At 41.4% G+C, this 25388-nt stretch overlaps 1 non-coding gene across 1 annotated transcript; it reads right to left on the bottom strand.

Moving 5' to 3' along the window:
- Nucleotides 1–22170: 22170 nt before the first annotated feature.
- LOC122809898 lies at nucleotides 22171–22227 on the bottom strand. The gene has a single exon (XR_006366008.1). It is a non-coding gene; the product is annotated as a U7 small nuclear RNA (small nuclear RNA).
- Between the last annotated feature and the right edge of the window lie 3161 nt (nucleotides 22228–25388).

Genomic DNA, 25388 nt, shown 5'->3' with positions numbered 1-25388 from the left:
GTGTTCACGTGCTTGTATTGCTGTCAGTGTAGGTCTACATCAGACTGGTATTGTAGTCACTGTAGTATTTCATGCAACCTGACAGGTTATGCCAGTACTGGGTTCAGAGTGCTTAGTCCCCAGTTTGGCTATGTGGTTCCATCTCATACATGTGTTGTACATCCAATGTGTAGGGGAGAGGGTTGACTGCGTACATGTGGCAGCTGTGACATTGCCACATGACCCACATATTCCACAACTGTACCATAGAGGTGACTGACAACTGACCTTTGCACATGCTACCATAGTATTGTGATTGCCATGGTGATTAACAGCACATAGGGCCAATGGGGAACAAGGTACATAGGTTCATAGGTTCATACTAGGCTATCTGCCCTAGGGCATTTATAAACCTAGCCAGAATGTGTTTGGCTGTCGCCATCCATTGTAAATTTATCTTACTATGCCCTTTTTCGAGGTTAGTATATTGTGCCTCTGTCTAACAGTGACACAGAAGTGATACCTGGGGTAAACCTATGATGTCCCATCCACTCATCAAGATTCCTCTTGAAGAGAGTCAATGAGGGACTCTGCCTAACCTGGACTGGGATTTAATTCCAGAGTGAAGGGAGCCTCTGGGTTATGAATCTGTCCCTCCAGCATGTCCTATTTATTTCAGTGCTGAGGTTCAAGTCTCTCGAGTGTGTAGCTCGATGGGATTTGGATATTCTGAGGTGCAGCATGCCCATCAATTCCGGGTTTGACATGGCTTTATACATCAGGCACAGATCGCCTCTGAACAGGCGGTATGCCACTGAGTAGAGCTGGAGTTTCTTTAACTGGTCAGCATATGGCATCTGTTTGAGCCCTTTGATCCTCTTGGTGAGGTACTTTTGGGGTCTTTCTAGTTGCTGCAGGTGTCTGGTAAGGTACATCTCAACAGGGGCATTGTACTCAATTATGGGCCTGATGAGGGATGAGTAAAGAGGCACAATGTCCCCCCCCCCTGATCTAGATGTGAATCCCTTCATGATGAGGTGGCCTATATAAAATGTTTTTCTAACTACTTTGGCCACGTGGTTGTCAAATGAGAGATTGCTATCAACTTGGGTCCCCAGGTCCCTAATTACTTTTTCTGTACTTAATGGATTACCACCTATGTGGTACTTTGTGGGCACTTTGTTTTTGCCAAGGGGGATGACTATACACTTTTTGGCATTCAGCTTGAGGCCATGGCTCTGGCACAAGTTGTCTGTTTCTATGAGGCCCTTTTGGAGGATGCTTGTGTCGGCTGGAGAGTCAATTATGGCGGCCAGTTTGCAGTCATCTGCGAATGTGGTCAGCCACAGTCCTTCCATGTTGGCCTGTACCTCCGATAAATATATACCGAACAAGAGAGGTCCCAGGACTGAGCCTTGTGGGACACCACTTGTAACTGGTTTGGAGTCTGGCATGGCTCTAGCAATTCTAACCATGTGGGTTCTGTCCTTGAGCCAGTGTGCAATCCATCCATTGACATAGGGGTTTATATTTAAGCTGGTGAGCTTCTCTAGAATGCCCGAGTGGGGTATTGTATTGAAGGCTTTTGCGAGGTCCAGGTAGGTTGTGTGGACCACCTTCCCCTCGTCAATGGCCTTGGTGACTGTTTCAAAGAAATCAACCAGGTTTGAGAGGCAGGATCTGCCCTTAACAAAGCCAAACTGGGTATGATCCAGTGTCTGTAGGTCCCCAATATCTTTATTTATGAGGTCCATGATGATCCTTTCCATAGCTTTGCAGACCAAGCTAGTCAGGCTTATGGGGCGATAGTGTCCAGGATCCATTGAGGCACCACCTTTCTGTAGAGGGACCACTGTTGCTGTACGCCCCTCTTTGGCCACATATCCTGTAGTAAGGCTGGGATTGAACAGTAGTTTTATGTTTGGGGGTAGCTCTTCTTGGAGTTCATGTAGGACACAGCCCGGGACACTGTCTGGTCCCATTGATGCAGTGTTTATTGCTTTGGAGAGGGCGTCTCTTACCTGAGCATCTGAGATGTCAGGAGGGCAGCACTTTGCTGGGATAAATATTTGCCCTTTTGGTGTGGAGGGGGGGAGAAGTTTGCGCTGAACCTGTCAGCTAGGATGTTGGCAATGTCTGTGGGTTTGGTGTTTCTATTGACATTTTGGACTACCTCTGAGCATATCTGGGAACTACCACCCAGGTTCCTAACATAACTAAAGAAAGCCTTGTGATTATCCTTAGTGTCCTGTGCAATTTACTCTCGAAGCCGGCCTTAGACAATCTTATGAGTGCTCGTAGTTTTTTGCTAATACTGATCAGTGACGCCTTCCCTTTTTGGGATTTTACTTTATCATTTAGTAGCTTCCTCCTTCTATTGTATAATTTGTTTATGGCTGGGGTCCACCAGACAGGACATCTGCCTTTGGAGGATTGGATCTTGGTTTTATTCGGGATCGCATGATCCATGCATTCCTGAAGGTGTCCATAGAATGCGTTTATAGAAGAATCTGTGGTCTGGTCCATATTTTCCACAGGCCCGGGAGCTTTGAAGGTTTCCACCTCAGTTTTGAGGAGTATGAATTTGCTTTAGAGAAGTTGTTCACTGTGGTTTTCTGGGCAGGGGGTGGGGTCGGGATGTGACTATCCAGTGAGATTAGTTTATGGTCTGATCTTACCAGTGAGGGATACACTTCTGGTCTGGAGCATAGAGTCCCCATGTTGGTGATGATCAGGTCCAGTATGTTTTCCCTTCTTGTGGGAGTGGTAACAAGTTGTTCCATAGCATTTGAGTTCATATATTCTAGGAATCTTTGGACTAGGGTGTTGGAGCTAGAGTCATGCTCCCAGTCTACGTTTGGGTAGTTGAAGTCACTCAATATAATGGTGTTTGGAGAGACCTTCATATTTTCCACTGTTCTCAGGAAGGCCGAGTGCGGTTCTTGGGTTTGGGAGGGTGGTCTGTAGCAGGCTATAACCTGGAAGGCAGTTTTACCCATTGTTAGTTGCACATGGATAGTCTCTGATGCTTGGTGCTTTGCCACCAACCTGGAGGTGTGGGTACCTTTGATGAATATCAATACTCCCCCTCCTTTTGTGGTTCGGTCCAAGTTTTGGGGCTGAAAAGCATGGTATGAGGTATAACCTGGTAGTGCTGGGGTGCTCTCAGTAGCCCTGAACCAGGTATCTGTTACTGCACAGATATCGATGTTCTCCATGCTAAGGAGAGTTTCGAGTGCATGCATCTTGAGGTTTAGACTTCTGGCGTTGAGTAGCATTACTCTTAGTTTCTTATCCCTTGTGATACCTATGAAGGTGGGTTTGTCATTTGAGCCTTGCCTAACAAAGGCACTATGGGGATAGCAAGAGCCTTTGCCAATATCCGAAAGCCCAGGGCTGACAGGTGCAAGCCGTCCCTAGCAAAGCAGGTGGTTCAACAGAAGATGAGTATGTGAGGGTGTAATGCCTGTGATTACTTAGCAGTGGCATATATGACTGCTCACGTGGACAAATGCCAGGTAAGTCATATGCAATGTGTCACAGGCAACGTACATCTGAACAGGACAAACAGTGACGTTCTGTCAAGTGAGACATGGACATACATATAGTAAGCTATGCAGATGTCACTAGGAGTCCACAGAAGCTCTGTAACTATGCATTGCAGGTGGGATCAGTATTCCAGGGTAATTGCAAGCAAACATGCATGCAAACAAAGCTACAGTAAGCAGGGCTGCATGTAGTCCATTGTACAACAAACAAGCTGTACCACTTCCAGTAGGTAACACTGCAGATATGCAGGCACTATGCACATGTACATGGAAATACACAGGTCAGATGGCTAGGGTCCAGACTCAGCGCACACATGTGTACAGACCATGTACCATCAGGATGTACAATAACTGGATGGAAACCCATGTGCTCATACCTGCAGTAATACACATGTCAAATAACAGACACTGAGACTTCACTCAGTGGTTCCATACTTAGTAGGATGTATGCTACCTGGCCTGCCACCACAGTATCCCTGACATGTATGGGGACTCTCCCTCCTGTGACAGTTAGTTTTGTGTGTTGGGGCTGTCTAGCATGGTATGAGATGTGAGCTTGCAGTGCTAGGGTGCTCCTGTGTGTCCTGTACCAGTCGTGTAGTACTGCACACATATCAACATCCTCAAACATCCGCATTGCAGAGTCCAGTGTGGGCAACATGCCACTTGCAGTTTACATGTCCATCATTGCGTATTAATACTTTCATTACCTTATCCCATGTGCTACCTATGTATGCAGCCTTCTGTTGACATCCTTACCACCAGTATGCCAACATGTGCAGATGATACACTATGGTACTTACCATGGGTGTAGACAACAGTACATGACAATCATACCCTTACTGCATCAGGCATGCTGTGATATACACACAATTATTTCAGCACACAGTACTGTTAACAACATGATACTATTACTACACTTCTATGTAGTCACCCTGTGCATCAGCAACATGTTAACCTGTACCTGCACTGATGTTACAGATTGCAGGAGGTGGCACAGTTTCATCATATGCACAGGATGTGAACTTGGTATGCCTGAGTCAGCCACCGATACCACCAATTGACATGTATGTGTATGTGTGTTGGTGAGGGACAGCAGTACAAGGTGGGGCAATGTTGATGCAGTGTGTGCGTGTATGCGGTAGCCCTAGGTGTTGTCAATTCACATGTGTGTATGGATGCCCACAGTTCCACCTCATGGCTGCCATATACTGGTGTTTGTGGACAGCCACAGACTGTACCTGCTAGGTCATACAGATCAGTGTCTCTGGCCACAGACACGGTACCTGTGCCTTGAAGGGGTGCTACGGACCGTATCCGGTACCAACCCAGACTGGGTACTGTCATCAGAAGCAGGTGTTTGTGGACTGGACACAGATCACGTGCATGTGGTCTCCTGGGGCGGTCTGATGACAGCACAGACCCAGCATTGCTGGGGCTGCTGCTGGCACTATGGGTGCGGCCGCTGCCCTGTTGTCATCCACTACGACTGCCAGCTGCTGCTGTTGCTGGCATATGCCCACGTCGACGCCTCAACCGTCCACCATCGCCCTGGCTCATGGACATGTAGTTGTGGAACCGGTCTAATATGTTCCCACAACGTCTGTCTATGACTTTGGTGAAATTATGGATGGCAGCCGCAATGTCACGCATACTGTCAGTCATGGCTGTGTGACATGCTATCAGCTCCCTCAGACCCTGTCTGGTGTAACGTTCCATACGTGACTATGCCTGCATGACAGCCCGAAACATAGCTGAGGTTGTAAGACCTCTGTGGGCACGTCTGACAGGGGCAGTACGTCCACGGAAGCTCCCACGAGAACCCCTGGACATCTGTCTGTGTGGTACCATCTCGGGGCCATGCCCATGGCTGCTGTGTGGGGAGGCATGTGCCACAGATACCACATTACCCTGGTCAATGCCCACTGTATGCTGTCCATCACCTAGGGACATTGGTGACAAAGGGTGTATTGGCAGGATAACTGTGCACATTGATGGGGTTGACAGCTGTGTACTGTCAATCGGCTGACCAATGATGGACCCTGGCATACCTTCCTGTGCCATTACACAGATGTCATCATTATCAGTACCCATGGCACCTGATTCAGGTTCCCTGCTGCATGACACCAGAGCAGCACCAGAACCTGTGGGAGGGAAACAGGAAACACAGTTTACAATGTCTATACAATATTACCAGTGATGCACACATCCACACATGCACAGGTCCAGACATGCACATGTGCACACATGCACAGGTGCACACATGCACACATGCACACATGTGCATGTGCACACATGCACACATGCACACATGCACAGGTGCACACACGCACACATGCACACATGCGCATGTGCACACATGCACAGGTGCACACATGCGCACGTGCACACATGCTCACATGCACAGGTGCACACATGCACACATGCACACATGCAAACATGCGCACGTGCACACATGCACAGCACACATGCACACATGCACACATGCACACATGCAAACATGTGCACATGCACACATGCACACATGCACACATGCACAGCACACATGCACAGGTGCACACATGCACATGTGCACGCATGCACACATGCACACATGCACATGTGCACACGTGCACATGTACACATGCACACAATTGCACACAGTTGCACACAGTTGTACACTACTCAGTATGCGAGATATCAACACACAGACACAGACACACCTGCATGCATACACAGAGCACTACTAAGTGAGCCTAATATTACTATTACTATCAAGACTATTAAAGGTATTGTTAATACACACTCACCAGCATGGATAGGCTGCATTGCTGTTACACCGGAGGGACCTGCAGAAGTGAGGAAACTAATGTCAGCGGGCACAACTGTGCCATTGTTACTGAGTATGATACAGGTCAGTAGTACAATCGCCTTTCACAGGTCAGCTGCTGATATTGAGGATATCACACTTGCACATTAAATACTATGATGACAGCTACAAACCAAGGACACACTTCACACATGCATTAACTACCAGTGTACACAACAGTCAACTATACATATGGCATATTACCTGCACGCTCATAGTCTTGCTGCTGCGTGGCTCCAGCCTCCATCATAATGCATGTCTGCTGCTGTTGTTGTTGTTGGCAGACTGGAGCCACTACACTCATGAGTAGTCCCTCCAGTCTGGTGAGTGGGGGATGTGTAGCCACCCCACCACCTGTGGCGACCTGTTGCCTGTGGATATCCGATGCACGCTGATGGACATTTCTGATTAAATCACTGCAGTGATGTCGTACCTGCTCATATGTCCTATTATGCGTGCCTATGTCATTTACCAGACAGACCAGGTCTTGTCACAGTGCAGCCCTCTCCTGCTGATTCTGGCTGGTGCGGAAAAAGAGTATTGCATAATCCCGCACCAGGCTCTGATGTATCTCCTCATCCTCAGCTGCAGAGTAAGCTGGATTTCGCGGGTGAGCCATGTTCCTGAAAAAGGAAATAACCTGATATCAGCAATATATGTCAGCATAATTTGGCACACATACTAACACATGCTACTCAACTGTTATGATACAACATATCTCACATATATAGCATCTGTCTGTCTATTGGTGGATACACATGTAAATGGCCAGGTATCAGTGCTCAGCCAGCAACTGTGCAACAGTACCTGGCACACTCCATACGACATACTACCAAACCCCAGCAGTCAGAACACTGATTCAGGTCCAGAGCACCTCCTCACTCTGGGGGTTTGTATCTAGGTACTGTATGGGCTACATCATCAACTACTGTGAGCTGACCACAAACTAATTGCCATGGATATACATATCCCACCTCCACCACCAGCACAAACGACTATAGTGAATAACATTGCAAATGCAAACTTTACACTTTGTAACAGTGACATGGTATCCTTTCAGCCCACTGGGCCAGTGGAAGACACAACCCACAATGCTGACCCCTTCACAAATGCTTTCTACGGACATCTCCGAGAATGCATAGATCATGCAATCCCATATATGACCAAGACACTTGGGACAGCATCCTGTCTGGTGGACCCAAGCCATAGACAGATTGTATTACAAAAGATGGAAGCTACTGCAAGACAGAGCATAATTCCATAAAGGGAAGGCATGTCTGAGCAGCACTAGTAAGGATCTATTTTCCCTCATACAAACATCCATGGGCAACTTTGAGAGGGAAATCAAGAGGGACACTACAGATAACCACAAGGCCTTCTTCAGTTATGTTAGCAACCTGGTCAGAATCCCTCCACTATGCTCATAGTTAGTACACAACAACAAATAATTCACTGAAACCACAGATATTGACAACATTGTGGCAGACAGGTTCAGTGCAGGTTTTACCCCTCCCTCTCCCCCAAAATAAGACATAGTTATCCCAGCTGACTGTAACCTCCCTGTCATCACAGATGTCCAGGAGAGAGCCGCCCTCAGGAAAGCAGAATACACAACATGAATGGGACCTGATGGTATCCCCGGTTGCATGCTGCATGAACTCTGACAGGAGCTAAACACACATATAGAAGTGCTATGTAACACTAGCCTGACTACAGGATATGTACCTGTACACTGGCGCACAGCAGCAGTGGTTCCACTCCACGAAGGAGGCACCTCAACATACCAATACAATACAACACAATACAATACATTACAATACAATACTATACAATATGCTATTGCCCCTGGGACTACAGCAGCATACTGTTCTGCTACCCTGACCATTGTGACACGTGGTGTGATGGTACCTGCTGCTGTCAAACAGTTACACAGGGTGACTCATATGGCATATTACCTATCTGACTAACATTCAGCAGGGGTATGTGTGACATGTACTCATGGGGAGTCTTGCTTCTTAACACTGTGCGGTTTATTGCGGGATATGTCTTATCTGTGGGTAGGAACCTTTACCTCCACATGTGCTCTCTATTGCGGTGGCACGGATGACACACAGCAGTCATTTAGGTTGTGGATGGTGTGAGGTGTTACTATGGTTGTTGGAAATCTGTCATGGGTGTGACTTAAGTATGTAAATCCAGGAGTGGTAACCTCTATGTGGGTGGTATGTGTGTACTCTGTGGTGTTGTCAGTCACTGTGCATTGGTAATGTGTTTGAGTGCATTGTCACAGTGTTGTACATGTCACTGTGTCCTTCTCCATATCTGTAGCTGTCATGTGAGGTACATACCATGGCAGCTATTATGTGGTGTGGAGGGGTACACTGACCTACATGTCCATAGCTGACACACCATGTCTGCTGACACATACCATGTGCAGGTATTCCAGGAATAGTGTGCCATTGTGAATATCATTTTGGGGACTATTGTACACATTTATGACCCTGTTCACCCCTGACACATGCAGTGGTGGGCAGCCAATCACATATCTGGTGGTTACTGGTGTAGGTGATTTGAAATGGGGTATGGTACTCCAGTTTTGACACTGGTGTTCACTCCATGCCTTTGTCACCAGGCACCTTTTGCAATACATCTGTACACATGTGCCTCACTCAGAATATATATACATCTCTCTCTCTCTCTCTCTCTGTATATATATATATATATATATATATATATATATATATATATATATATATATATATATATATATACATATACATATATATATATATATATATATATATGTATATATATATATATATATATATATATATATATATATATATATATATATATATATGTCTGTATACATATACACATATATATATATATATATATATATTGATGTACGTATATTGCTATAGATATGGAGGGGGGTGTGATAGAGAGGGGGTGAGAGTGACAGAGGGGGCGGGACAGGGGGTGTTGAGGTCGTCATATACAGTCATACCTGTAGATAGTCAGATCTGTCTGTCTATGTATATGTATCTACATATATCTATATCTGTATGTGTGTATTACATATATATGTTTGTACATTTTCTATCTATCTACATCTGTCTATGTATTCCTACATCTTTATGTATGTATACATATATGCATATTTTATATATATATATATATATATATATATATATATATATATATATATATACACATACATACATACATACATATTTTGACATACATACGTATCCATATGATAGATAGGTATATCAACATGTTTGTTTACCATACTGTATACACACACTAACATACTGCTAAACATACATAACTGTGAAACCTACTTTGTACATTGCACTACAACCTACATTCAACCTACATTGATATGTGCACATAGATGCTCTCACATACAAATGTATGTACAGCCTTCACTGATAGTTGCTGTATGTCCCCTGCCCTTTACACATCTTCATATACATATGGATACAGACCAATGACACATATGGAGGGTTCACAGTATGTAGACCTTTATAGTATTACTTTACATTACCTGTGGTTGTCACAGCTGCTTGTGTTGCCATCTGGTTTTGTGTCCTGCTGCTCCACTTGCCAGTTGTCAGCTTTCAGGTGGCTGTTGCTGACCAGTTTTGTTTGTGTATGTTTAATTTTGTTTTTCTCTGTCTCTGTCTCTGTCTCTCTCTCTCTCTCTCTCTCTGTCTCTCACTTCCTCCTCAGGGTGCAATGAAAGTATTGCATGTGTGGACTGGGAGTACAGCATGCTTTTGTAGGTATCTGCATATGTCCATGTGATGGCCTCTGCACCAATTGTTAGCCAGCATTTGCTAATTGCATGCAGCCAGTTGTGTACTGATTGCAGTTCTCACTGTGATTTCAGAACAGTGCTATAAAAAGGTATGTGAGATAGGCATAGCCCTTTCAGATTTTAAGGGCAGGGACCATGCTGGTATGCTGTGGACAATGTTCTGTGAGTGTAAAGGCTGGTATCTCTCTCATATTTCCAGCTGTGTTGTAGATTAACATTTCTCCATTCATTTCTCCAGTTTCCTGTACTAACTGTGTATGTACACTGACACCTACGACTACTACTACTGTTAATGTGTGTGTGTGTGTGTGTGTGTGTGTGTGTGTGTGTGTGTGTGTGTGTGTGTGTGTGTGCTTTCCTGTGGGACATGTGGTGTAACTGGTGTATAGCAGTGGCTCTTGCACTTTGTTGCTATGACTTCAATATTTGCCCTTTACAGTCACTACTTGTATGCCTGCTAGATGTCCTGACTGTAGTGTGCTGCTGTGGCTTTCCTATTTTCCATGTACATTCACACCTTGGAATGCTTGCTATATCTGCTAGGGTGTTACAGCATGCAGTGTGGTCTGGCCATGGTGTGGGCCTTGACATCTATTAGGGTATTTGAGTATGCTGCTGAGCAGGCCCCAGAGACTCTCAGGTGCATCTGTTATCTGCCTCATGGAATGGTACATATCAGTGGGGTACACCCATTAAATTGTCTGGTATGCTGCAGTTGTGACTGTGGGATAGCATGAGCATATGTATTACTACACTTTTTCTGCCATGCAAGTGGTGCATACTTTCAGGACTTCATAGTTACCATTGCATGTGTTGTAACACCTTTCTGCCTACTGTTTGTACATTTCACATGGAGTCTGTGGGGCATCCCTGTAACTCAGTCACTGTTGCTATGTCTAGGCTCTTAACTATTCAAATATGGTGGTGTCAGACCTCTCATGTGTACAAATATTTGCAGGTTGTCCACATTTCTGCCTCATATTTTGGTCAATATCTCATGCACAGCTTTTTCTGGCAAATCACTCTGGGCTCAAGTCAGAATATAGTGACAAACATTTAAGTTTCAGACTTCATACCCTTCCAAACATCCCACAAAATGCAGAACCTGTTACTCTCTGAACTGTCTAAGTTTGTTGTAACATTATTTGTAATGTGTCCCTGGTTTTGGCCCTTTGCTCCACATATTTTATTACTTGGTCCGGATGTGTTCCTGTAACAGGTTGTGTGGTATGGGCAGTGATTATCCTACTGTGAGTATGTGTGTGGCTTGCAAGGTGCTACAGTGACATTATTACCTACTAGCTACCAACTAGCATGGCTGTTTCTGTTCACACACTACTATCATAGATATCCACTAGATTTGACAGTAAATATACATGACATGCTTTGTGTACTACACATCCTATATTCCCTTTACATTCATTCCTACTATTACATGATATATTTATTTTAGCACAATGTTCTTGTATAACAGTCATGGCTTAGTGGTAAGTCATGCAGACTACTGTTTCCTGGGTTCGGGACTGACAGTGGGATTTTATTTTGCTTTTGAACTGACTACAGGACCTGTCAATCAGAGTGACTGAGGCACTTTTAAGCAGTTGTAACCGGGTTAGCGCTGGTTTGCGCAGAGCTCACGCATGCGCACTGGTGTTCAGCTCCGCGCACACCCGCTTACAACTGCTTAAACGTGCTTACTCTTGCGCACACCCGCGCTATTTTCTTTGAAAGAAATGAAAATGAGGAGACAGGAAAGTGGTGAAAAAGGGGTCACAAAGAGGGTAAGACAGTATGGAAACAAGCTCGAGTTTTGCAGGAGGGATGCAGGTAAGGACCATAGCTGCCCATTTCTTCATCAGCAACAGCTGTGCATATGTATGTAATTTGGTGTGACATTTGAAACCTTCCACCCCTGAGAGAGTTGTCAGGACAACAATAATACCTGTTGTACAGCCAATTGTAATTGATAGTTTCCATGTCCAGCAGACATATGTGCAGAATGGGCAGCTATGTATGGGGCGTAATTTTTTTGTGGGCACAGAGTGCCCTTTTTTTTTTTTCAGGTGAGAGTGGTATGTCAGGTGAAGGAAGTCGGTATAGCTGGGGAGGTAGGTTGGGTAGGTCAACAGACAAGACACATACAGGAGTGGTGTATGACACGTGTGGGGGGGTTACACAATTGATGGGGACGGATGTTTGGATAACCAGAGCCCATGAGCCCACAGATGGCAACAGTGGAACTGATATCCCCACCCATGGGCAGTTGCCATTGTTCCTTCACTGCCCAGGACGGGGCTGTGCTGGGAGCTGTGTAGGCTGGGCAACAGGCATGCCCGTAGGTTGTGCCACCTGTGCCTCAAGCTGGCGTAGAGGCCCAAGAACAGAGTCCCGGATCTTCCTACGCACCACAGTCCGGATGCTACGGAGGGTGAGTGGTGGTTCTCCTCCGGCCACGCTTGCAGAGGGGGGATGGGCCCCATCCCCTGCAGCGCTTCCACCCACAGGTGGCACAGGGCCACCGGAGGAGTGTCCAGACTGGGCACTAGTGCCAGGTGCACTCACCAGCTGAGGTGGGAGAGGTGGGTCCGCTGGAACCCACCTTCCCTGTCGTCCTATGTTTTGCATTATGTCATGACAGTTTGGGTTAGTAACATACAATACCATTCGCAATTAGTTGTAACAGCATACATTAGTATTCCCATTAACCAAACACCCAGATATTCACACCATTGAACAGCGAGCATAACACATGCATAATTTGAACAGCAATACACAGTCCAACAACATGCAGGGTTGACTGATGGCAACAGGCCATCAGGTTTGGATGTATGAACAGGGCAGATGCATCAACGTACATGCAAATATTTATGACCCAACAGGACAAATGTTCAGGGGTGTTAATTGTGATTGCACATACCAATTTCACGTGGAATGGGTTATATGTGGTTATAGGGTGGGGTGAAGAAAATATTATTAACACCTTCGAATACCAATACATATGCTGTACATTTCTGATAGCTACAGATATATACACACTACTGTTCTAACTACAGTTTCCTATATGATAACTACTTCAGTTTGGTGATAGGACTGTTACTGCTACATCAATATACATTTTATTGTTATTCAAACACATTCATATCTGGCTTTGTTCAGCTACATCATCCTGCTACATTTGCTTTATATAGCTATAGACAACTGTGGATGTTTGATATTTCAGACAATCATACTATCTGCATATTGCAGACTGAGAGCAACATATCCAGATTTTGAGATACACATTCCAGCTGCAGCAACACTTTGAACACATTTTGCAGTTTAGTTCTACTTGTCACATTCATTTCATTCTGTACTGACTGCAGTATACTTTATTCAGGGGTTATTACTACTTTATTGGTGGATTCATAACTATTTCTCTCACTCTCTCACTTGTTTTCATTTTACTATTCAGGATGGTACTTACTTCTAGGCTTTATTGACATGTTTTACCTGTAGTTATTACAATCCTTTCCAGCAGTCTCACTTCTGTCATGTTCAGTATTTCAACAGGGATATATTTCACACATGTGATTTGCTCATCTTCTGCAGCTGTACTTTTCAGCCTGCTGCAGGTTATGTACTATTATATTACAGGTGGATCATCTTTATTTCAGACTTTATTTCAGACATTTTCATTTTTCTGTTTGGATTACAGACTGCAACACACTTTTGTAATCAAGCAATACTTGCAAACACTTTTACACTGTTACTTGCACATTTTATTACTTAGTGACTACACTGCACTCTTTTGCTAACTGTCATACTTTTATATTTCTTTACAGTTACTGGGAATGGATTACTGACCTGCCTGGTGGCGCAACTGCACCATTCCTATCGCCATAGGCTCTGCGGTTCACAGAACGGACACCTGCAGCTGTAATATAAATGAAGTAATATTGGAATAGACATCTCCATAATATCAGCTAATTTAATTTCTTACATACATAATTAAATGTAACTTACTCAGTAGTGGTGCGTTGGGCATTTGCCGGGCCTCCTGGATCCAAAGGTTCAATTGGTCCTGCTTGTGTCTCTTCAGGTCCGCATGGTGGTGACAGACCTGCTCACCAGTCATTGGAATCCCTGTGGCACTGGTGAGATCATGAGCCAACCGGTCCCATGCCTCAGCCCTATATGCTCCCCACAGGACCTGGCCCTGCATGAGTTGGGCCTCATGATTGTGGACTAGGAGCCAGACCATGTATCTGGACTCCTCAATGCCCCACCTCTGTGCTCGAAAGCAACTACCCTCACCTACTCCTGACATTCTGGCTGCAAGTCAGTTCTACAATTGTTTATGCTGGGTATTCCCGCCTATGGGGCTTATATATGCCATTTTTCCTGCACTTATTTGTGATTGGCCATTTTGGAATTGTATCAACTTCACAAAACCTGCTTTGTCATGCTCCACTTTCTATTCATTCCTATATATTTGCTATTGCCGCATTTCTAAGTATGGCTGTTGTGGCTTAGTGGTTCAGTACCTTGTCTATGGTGCATGGTATCCTGGGTTCGAACCTGGCCACTGCTTTTTATATTTTTTGACTGTCTAGACAGGCTAGGGGGTGTGTCTGTGTAAAGGCAGTTTTGTTACAGCTTGCTCAACGTTGCCCGTCGGTTAGCTTGTTAGCGCGGTGCGCAGCTGCACGCAAATGGGTTATGCTGGGTTACGCCTCATTTGGCTGTCAGCACGCATATTACGCTCAGCTCAGCTAGGGACACACAGTTTCAGAGTGTTAAACCACTGCTCACGTACGGGCACTCATTTTGCACCTGTTAAACCACTGCTCACCTACGGGCAGATGCACTTACCTTGTTAAACTGTAGCTCAGCTATAGGAACATCTTGCATTTTTTATTGTTTTGTTATCTCACATTTCTTCAAAATAAATGGACTATTTCATTACATTTTACATAAAATATGATTTTATATGTGTACATATTTGTCAGGGACTTGTTTTGTGCTTATTTTACTAAAAATAAAAATTGATGTTGTGGGGGCTCAAACCATGGATGCCTGCTCTTCAGCCGATGTCTCTACCGCTACGCTATTGCTTCTTGGCTTACTTTGCATATTTAGTTCTTATATTCTTTTCCACTGACTGTTAACTGTGGCTAAGCTACGGGCACGCCCGCGCAAACGAGCGCACTCACGGGCAAACATCTTTACGATTTAAATAAAATATACAACATGTTCATTTATATATTTTATGTTCATAGTCTGTGGGGGCATGTGTTGTGTTGTGTTTATTCACATTTCCATGGCCTCTGTCGTAGGTGTTTACTTTGGGCAATTTTACTCTTCTGGGGGCGTGTCCGCTTGCAGGGCTCGGCCTACGGACACACCCCCTACTGTCTTACTCGGACCGTGTTAGCCTTAGGTGTGATTCAGCATGCCCTCATGCATATGCATGACATGCTGACGTCACACCATTTAACTGCAGCCTCCATGTAAGCCATGTATCTCTTACACAGAGGCTTCATGAAACATGCCCATTAACATGACATCATCCAAGTGCAGGCCTTCTAAGTAACAATGCTGTACTGCAACAGAAATTAGGTAATTGCAACATTGCCGTGAGGTCTTGCTTTTCTTTTGCCTCATATTTGGACTGTTCCTCATAAAACTTGTGGTTTTCTGGAAAGTCACTGAGGATTGAAGTCAATAAATAATGACATATATTTTAGTTTCAGACTTTATATCCTTCAGAAAATGCGTGTTAACAAAATTCCTCTTATTCTAGCAACGATGTTTATAAGAACAATATTAAAAATCGGCCCCTGTTTTTGATCCTTTGCACCCTCATTATTTAGGTTCTGTTGAGATTTCTTGCCAAAAGAAGTTGAGAGGATTGAGCATAAATTAAACCAAAGATTTGTTTAAGGCCCTGGAAAAGACAAACTTCAAATCTCTTTGCCAAGTCTTTTGTAAACAGGAGACAGATTTCAAATCAAAATATTGTATTAAAATGTTAAGTAGCACACGAATATGCACAGCATTCTTCCTCTTGCTTCTCGGACATAAGTATGACTGTGTTTCCAAGCAGAAAACATGTGGCGCTGTGGTGTCATAGGTTTTGAATGGGGGGCAGCATGGTGGACTTGGAATGAATGCATCAGACAATGTCTTGAAAAGGTAATGTAGTTAATCCATATAGACTACCATCTCTATTTAATGGTATTGTATGCAAAAGGATTAGAGGAGTGTTACATTGTGCATTCCTTTGGAATCTGCTAAGTTTTCTTTTGAATGACTTAAAAACATAAGCATTTAAAACTATCTGCAGCCTCCATAGTTTAGACGCAATAGTCAGTGATAGTCCAAATTAATGGTACTAACTTGAATCACGGCGCATCTGAACATTTTTTTCTGTGAATCAGGTGAGCATATCATTACGGACTTTCTGTAAGGAAGTTTGACTAAAATGTGACAGGAAAACAGGGAAGTTGGTTGAGAGAGAGAAGATCAGAGTATACAAAGAAAATATTTTAATCAAAAGTTTAGGAAATTCCATATTTCCACAGTGGACCTTGGCAGGAGCAGAGAGAGAATTCAAGTCTTAGTATCACACTTTACAATGAGGAAAGCATCCAAATACAAAAAAGCTATAATAACAAGGAAAGTGGCATTTACCCAATCAACAAATGATAAAAAGCACAGGGGATTAGTGGTATAAGCTATTAATGATCTGCTTCATATAGTCCAGGATATCATTCCCTCAGCCTCCATAAACCTATTTCATGACTCCAAGCAAGACTCTTAACCAGACCATATTCAGAGAAAACTGAGCCAGGCTCCTCAATGATCTTCCGGACAACATGCTAGTAAAAACCTGTAAGAAAGTATTTATTTCAATGTATTAAAACTAATGTATTTTGTTTTTTCCTGGTTAGGGGTCACCACAGCAGAACTCTGGTCCACTAATGATTAGAAGTGGATTTTTACGGTCCCGATTTGCCCGCCCGACACCCAACCTTACTATGCCAAATTCCTTAAATCAGACCCGTGAATAAATAACCGCATTAAGGTCTTAACTGCTGCAGTTAAAGAGTCATATTGTAAAATCAGTGATGTCTGGGAAAGGCTTTATCTCAAACATTTATTCTACTCCAGAGTCTGTAAAAACTGTGGTGGTCTCCATATTTATCAACTTCAAGGAAAATATTAACTCCAGGAATATCCTGAGGGTCTCACAAAGTAACTCAATGAACTACAGATCACTCTAGGCAGGAATAATTATTAACCAATAGCTTGTTACAGAACAACTTATTTGTCCAGTGGTGACCATGGGCTTAAAAATCTCCCTACTAGGAGAAACTGTTTTATTTTGGGGAACTTTTACAAATGAAGAACCCGAGGGACCTATACCTCCAATACAAGATACGTATCAAAAATCGCAAATTTAAAAAATAAATAAAATTTTGCCTCTAATAGCTGGGTTTCAAAACCCACTTACAACTGAAACTCTTACGTTTAAGTTGTAGAGGTTGCTTGGATTTCAACACCCACTTATAACTAAAACTCGTACATATAATTTGTATAGGGCACTTCCATAATCATAAAAACAGTGTTTTGTTGCAATAAGATCAGAGAACTAAAAACAATCTAAAACTTTAACAAAAAACACTAACTCCCTACTGCAAATTCTCACTTTATCAAAAAATAAAAAAATCTTTCAAAAAGAAAGATCTACTAGACAAATAACAAAAGTTCTGAAATTCCATGAATTGGTTTCAAAGCAAAACTTAGTCATACATGCTATTTCTGTTTAATACCAAGGAGACCTGTAGCAAATCTACACCGTTAGAGAAAATAATGATATTGTACGAGTGCTGATATTGTTTGTACTCAAAGTTGAAAATAGTTGTGTGTTCAGTCTGCATATTTCGGAAATAATAACTCCCAGAATGCTAAGTCGTTATGCAAATATCTGTGCATGCATGTGTGAGCAGGCGAGAGAGAGAGAACCAATAAATAACATATATGTTCCGTGCCAAGGCAGTGGATCAAAAGGTGTGGGAATAACTTTTCAATAATTCCCAGAAAAGGGAAACTCGATAGTAGAACTACTCCTGCGTTTTGGACTGTATCAGTGCCAGATCTCAGAGGTCTTAATCGTTTACTACTAAAATTAGGGAAAAGAAGAACAAAATAGGTTGGGAATTTTGGGAGACAAATTTAACCTTTAGGGGAAAAAGCGTGTGAATTAATTGCTGGTTGGAAGTAAAAGGAATCTGTGATTGTAATGCTTATTTCCTGACTGTAATCTGCATGTAAGAGGTAAAGCTCTCAAATTTTGTTTCTGTTATGATTTGGAATAAAGGGTCCAAATGTGGAAAAACTACTAACATATAAAACAAGGAAACTCACAGGATGGATTGAATCCTTCTAAAAGAGAAACTTTACACTGACATGTTCATTTGTTGAATTAATGTGAAATAGAAAAGGTTACAATTCCAAAGATGTTAAGATATGCATTTAGTAAACTAAAAGACATTAACAAGACATCATACACGTGCAGGCCTTATTAAATTACAATGCTGTACTGCAACTGAAATTAGGTAATTGTATCATTGCAGTGATGTCTTGCTTTTTGATACAATCATATGATGTGGTACCAGAGCACATCACAGCCTTCTAAAATAACAATGCTGTACTACAATAGAAATTAGGTAATTGTATCATTGCATGACATCTTGCTTTTTGATGTAATCTTATGATGTGCTACCAGAACACATCATACTCTATTTGAATAGCTCACTCTCTTGAGCCCAGAACATACCGGAGTTTGAAACAGAACTTGTGTAATTCCTTCTGTATAATATGAAAACAATATCTCTCCAGTAGTGAGGACCCATTAGATACATGCAATGCAAATGTCCCCTTAATGCATGCCTCAGCCTGAGGACAATGAAAATAGAAACAAAAGCCCCTAAAAAATAGAAGAATCTAAAAGTCTGGACATCTAGTTAGCATAAAGTTTTGAACAGCAATTACCACACAACTCTTCTTGCTTCTTTTAAATTTCTCCAGGTCTTTTGGGCTTGTATTATCATGATGGGAATGGACCCCATTTCTAAGCTAAAGTACGATTAAAATTCATGAAATTAGTATTCTATCAATGTTTGATGTCAGCCAGAAGTGCTTTTCACAGCACCCGTAATGTGCCCAGTAATGAGTCCTTATGCAATTTGCATGGAGTTAGATGTCTTGGTAACATATCTAGATATGATTGTAGTTTCTTTTTTTATAAGACTAATTGCTCCTACTACTATTGTAACTGTCTGGGTATCTTTCTTCCAAATTGCTGTTGACTACTGCTACTTTGTTCCTGTCATGATATGGAATTTGTGTCTTTTGGCTTTTCCCAGTTAGGGGTCGCAACAGTGGAACTCCGGTCTGCTAATGATTGGTAGTAAATTTTTTACGTGCCGAGTTTGCCAGCTCTGATGCACAACCTTCAATGAAGGTACACCCATTCATGCATGTCTCCACACAGAAGATGCTCTAGCTGAGAATCGAACGGGACAACGTCTTGCTGTGAGGCGGCAATGCTACCACAGCCATACCACCGCAGCTCCTGTCATGATATGGAATAAAGGGGCCAAATGTGGAACACCTACTAACAAATATAACTAGGAAGCTCACAGGACAGATACAATACTTTTAAAAGAAAAACTTTACACTGACATGTTTGTTTGTTGACTTAATGTGAATTAGAAAAGGTTACAATTCCAAAGATGTTAAGATACGCTTCTAGTAAACTAAAAGACATTAACATGACATCATCCAAGTGCAGGCCTTCTAAGTAACAATGCTGTCCTGCAACAGAAATTAGGTAATTGTATCCTTCCCGTGATGTCTTGCTTTTCATTTGCCTCATATTTGGACTGTTCCTCATAAAACTTGTGGTTTTCTGGAAAGTCACTGAGGATTGAAGTCAATAAATAATGACATATATTTTAGTTTCAGACTTTATATCCTTCAGAAAATGTGTGTTAACAAAGTTCCTCTTATTCTAGCAACGATGTTTATAAGAACAATATTAAAAATCGGCCCCTGTTTTTGATCCTTTGTACCCTCATTAATTAGGTTCTGTTCAGATTTCTTGCCAAAAGAAGTTGAGAGGATTGAGCATAAATTAAACCAAAGATTTGTTTAAAGCCCTGGAAAAGACAAACTTCAAATCTCTTTGCCAAGTCTTTTGTAAACAGGAGACAGATTTCAAATCAAAATATTGTATTAAAATGTTTAGTAGCACACGTATATGCACAGCATTCTTCCTCTTGCTTCTCGGACATAAGTATGACTGTGTTTCCAAGCAGAAAACATGTGGCGCTGTGGTGTCATAGGTTTTGAATGGGGGGCAGCATGGTGGGCTTGGAATGAATGCATCAGACAATGTCTTGAAAAGGTAATGTAGTTAATCCATATAGACTACTATCTCTATTTAATGGTATTGTATGCAAAAGGATTAGAGGAGTGTTATATTGTGCATTTCTTTGGGATCTGCCAAATTTTCTTTTGAATGAAGCATTTAGAACTATCTGCAGCCTCCATAGTTTAGCCGCAATAGTCAGTGATAGTCCAAGTTAATGGTACTAACTTGAATCACGGCGCATTTGAACATTTTTTTCTGTGAATCAGGTGAGCATATCATTACGGACATTCTGTAAGGAAGTTTGACTAAAATGTGACAGGAAAACAGGGAAGTTGGTCGACAGAGAGATCAGAGTATATAGAGAAAATATTTTAATCAAAAGTTTATGAAATTCCAAATTTCCACAGTGGACCTTGGCAGGAGCAGAGAGAGAGAATTCAAGTCTTAGTATCACACTTTTCAATGAGGAAAGCATCCAAATGCAAAAAAGCTATAATAACAAGGAAAGTGACATTTACCCAATCAACAAATGATAAAAAGCACAGGGGATTATTGGTATAAACTATTAATGATCTGCTTCATATAGTCCAGGATATCATTCCCTCAGCCTCCATAAACCTATTTCATGACTCCAAGCAAAACTCTTAACCAGACCATATTCAGAGAAAACTGAGCCAGGCTCTTCAATGATCTTCCGGACAACATGCTAGTAAAAACCTATAAGAAAGTGTTTATTTCAATGTATTAAAACTAATGTGTTTCGGTTTTTCCTGGTTAGGGGTCACCACAGCAGAACTCTGGTCCACTAATGATTAGTAGTGGATTTTTACGGTCCCGAGTTGCCCGCCCGACACCCAACCTTACTATGCCAAATTCCTTAAATCAGGCCCATGAATAAATAACCGCGTTAAGGTCTTAACTGCTGCAGTTAAAGAGTCATATTGTAAAATCAGTGATGTCTGGGAAAGGCTTTATCTCAAACATTTATTCTACTCCAGAGTCTGTAAAAACTGTGGTGGTCTCCATATTTATCAATGTCAAGGAAAATATGAACTCCAGGAATATCCCGAGGGTCTCACAAAGTAACTCAATGAACTACAGATGAATCTATGCAGGAATAATTATTAAACAATAGCTTGTTACAGAACAACTTCTTTGTCCACTGGAGACCATTGGCTTAAAAATCTCCCTACTAGGAGAAACTGTTTTATTTTGGGGAACTTTTACAAATGAAGAACCCGAGAGACTTATACCTCCAATACAAGATACGTATCAAAAATCGCAGATTTAATAAATAAATACAATTTTGCCTCTAATAGCTAAGTTTCAAAACCCACTTACAACTGAAACTCTTACGTTTAAGTTGTAGAGAGTGCATAGATTTCAACACCCACTTATAACTAAAACTCATACATATAATTTGTATAGGCACTTGCATAATCATAAAAACAGTGTTTTTTGCAATAATATCAGAGAACTAGAAAAAATCTAAACCTATACCAAAAAACACTAACTCCCTACTGCAAATTCTCACTTTAACAAAAATTAAAAAGATCTTTTAAAAAGAAAGATCTTCTAGACAAATAACAAAAGATCTGAAATTCTATGAATTGGTTTCAAAGCATAACTTAGTTATACATGCCATTTCTCTTTAATACCAAGGAGACCTGTAGCAAATCTACACCTTTAGAGAAAACAATGATATCGTATAAGTGCTGATATTGTTGGTACTCCAAGTTGAAAATAGTTGTGTGTTCAACAGTCTGCATATTTTGAAAATAATAACTCCCAGAATGCTAAGTCGTTATGCAAATATCTGTGCAAGCATGTGTGAGCAGGCGTGAGAGAGAACCAATAGAAATAACATATATGTTCCATGCCAAGACAGTGGATCAAAAGGTGTGGGAATAATTTTTCAATAATTTCCAGAAAAGGGAAACTCGATAGTAGAACTACTCCTGCGTTTTGGACTGTCTCAGTGCCAGATCTCAGAGGTCTTAATCGTTTACTACAAAAATTAGGGAAAAGGAAGGACAAAATAGGTTGGGAATTTTGGGAGACAAATTTAACCTTTAGGGGAAAAAGCGTGTGAATTAATTGCTGGTTGGAAGTAAAAGGAATCTGTGATTGTAATGCTTATTTCCTGACTGTAATGCTTATTTCCTGAGTGTAATCTGCATGTAAGAGGCAAAGCTCTCAAATTTTGTTCCTGTCCTGATTTCGAATAAAGGGTCCAAATGTGGAAAAACTACTAACATATATAACTAGGAAACTCACAGGACGGATTGAATCCTTCTAAAAGAGAAACTTTACACTGACATGTTCATTTGTTGAATTAATGTGAAATAGAAAAGGTTACAATTCCAAAGATGTTAAGATATGCATTTAGTAAACTAAAAGACATTAACAAGACATCACCCAAGTGCAGGCGTTATTAGATTACAATGCTGTACTGCAACTGAAATTAGGTAATTGTATCATTGCAGTGACATCTTGCTTTTTGATGTAATCTTATGATGTGCTACCAGAACAAATCATACTCTATTTGAATAGCTCACTGACTTGAGCCCAGAAGATACCGGAGTTTGAAACAGAACTTGTGTAATTCCTTCTGTATAATATGAAAACAATCTCTCTCCAGTAGTGAGGACCCATTAGATACATGCAATGCAAATGTCCCCTTAATGCATGCCTCAGCCTGAGGACAATGAAAATAGGAAAAAAGCCCTTAAAGATAAAAGAATCTAGAAGTCTGGACATCTAGTTAGCATAAAGTTTTGAACAGCAAATACCACACAACTCTTCTTGCTTCTTTTTAATTTCTCCAAGTCTTTTGGGCTTGTATTATCATGATGGGAATGGACCCCGATTCTAAGTTAAAGTACAATTAAAATTCATGAAATTAGTATTGTATCAATGTTTGATGTCAGCCAGAAGTGCTTTTCACAGCACCCGTAATGTGCCCAGTAATGAGTCCTTATGCAAATGGTATTGTATGCAAAAGGATTAGAAAAGTGTTACATTGTGCATTCCTTAGGAATCTGCCAAGTTTTCTTTTGAATGACTTAAAAACATAAGCATTTAGAACTATCTGCAGCCTCCATAGTTTAGCCGCAATAGTCAGTGATAGTCCAAGTTAATGGTCGAAAACAGCAACAAATGGTACTAACTTGAATAACGGCGCATCTGAACATTTTTTTCTGTGAATCAGGTGAGCATATCATTACGGACTTTCTGTAAGGAAGTTTGACTAAAATGTGACAGGAAAACAGGGAAGTTGGTCGAGAGAGAAGGTCAGAGTATACAAAGAAAATATTTTAATCAAAAGTTTAGGAAATTCCACATTTCCACAGTGGACCTTGGCAGGAGCAGAGAGAGAATTCAAGTCTTAGTATCACACTTTACAATGAGGAAAGCATCCAAATGCAAAAAAGCTATAATAACAAGGAAAGTGGCATTTACCCAATCAACAAATGATAAAAAGCACAGGGGATTAGTGGTATAAACTATTAATGATCTGCTTCATATAGTCCAGGATATCATTCCCTCAGCCTCCATAAACCTATTTCATGACTCCAAGCAAGACTCTTAACCAGTCCATATTCAGAGAAAACTGAGCCAGGCTCCTCAATGATCTTCCGGACAACATGGTAGTAAAAACCTATAAGAAAGTATTTATTTCAATGTATTAAAACTAATGTATTTCGTTTTTTGCCGGTTAGGGGTCACCACAGGAAAACTCTGGTCCACTAATGATTAGCTGTGGATTTTTACTGTCCCGAGTTGCCCGCCCGACACCCAACCTTACTATGCCAAATTCCTTAAATCAGACCCGTGAATAAATAACCGCATTAAGGTCTTAACTGCTGCAGTTAAAGAGTCATATTGTAAAATCAGTGATGTCTGGGAAAGGCTTTATATCAAACATTTATTCTACTCCAGAGTCTGTAAAAACTGTGGTGGTCTCTATATTTATCAACGTCAAGAAAAATATTTACTCCAGGAATATCCCGAGAGTCTAACAAAGTAAATCAATGAACTACAGATCACTCTAGCCAGGAATAATTATTAACTAATAGCATGTTACAGAACAACTTCTTTGTCCAGTGGTGACCATGGGCTTAAGAATCCCCCTACTAGGAGAAACTGTTTTATTTTGGGGAACTTTTACAAATGAAGAACCCGAGAGACCTATACCTCCAATACAAGATAAGTATCAAAAATCACAGATTTAATAAATAAATAAAGTTTTGCCTCTAATAGCTGGATTTCAAAACCCACTTACAACTGAAACTCTTACATTTAAGTTGTAGAGAGTGTTTGGATTTCAACACCCACTTATAACTAAAACTCGAACATATAATTTGTATAGGCAATTGCATAATCATAAAAACAGTGTTTTTTTGCAATAATATCAGAGAACTAGAAAAAATCTAAACCTATACCAAAAAACACTAACTCCCTACTGCAAATTCTCACTTTAGCAAATAATAAAAAAATCTTTCAAAAAGAAAGATCTTGTAGACAAATAAAAGATCTGAAATTCTATGAATTGGTTTCAAAGCAAAACTTAGTTATGCATGCCATTTCTGTTTAATACCAAGGAGACCTGTAGCAAATCTACACCTTTAGAGAAAATAATGATATTGTATGAGTGCTGATATTGTTGGTACTCAAAGTTGAAAATAGTTGTGTGTTCAACAGTCTGCATATTTTGAAAATAATAACTCCCAGAATGCTAAGTCGTTACGCAAATATCTGTGCAAG

Source organism: Protopterus annectens, chromosome 8.part0 (genome assembly GCF_019279795.1).
Source record: "Protopterus annectens isolate FY-2018-M chromosome 8.part0, PAN1.0, whole genome shotgun sequence".
Classification (NCBI taxonomy): Eukaryota; Metazoa; Chordata; order Ceratodontiformes; family Protopteridae; genus Protopterus; species Protopterus annectens.
Note: the sequence above shows the minus strand (reverse complement) of the source record. Positions and strands in the feature narration are given on the sequence as shown.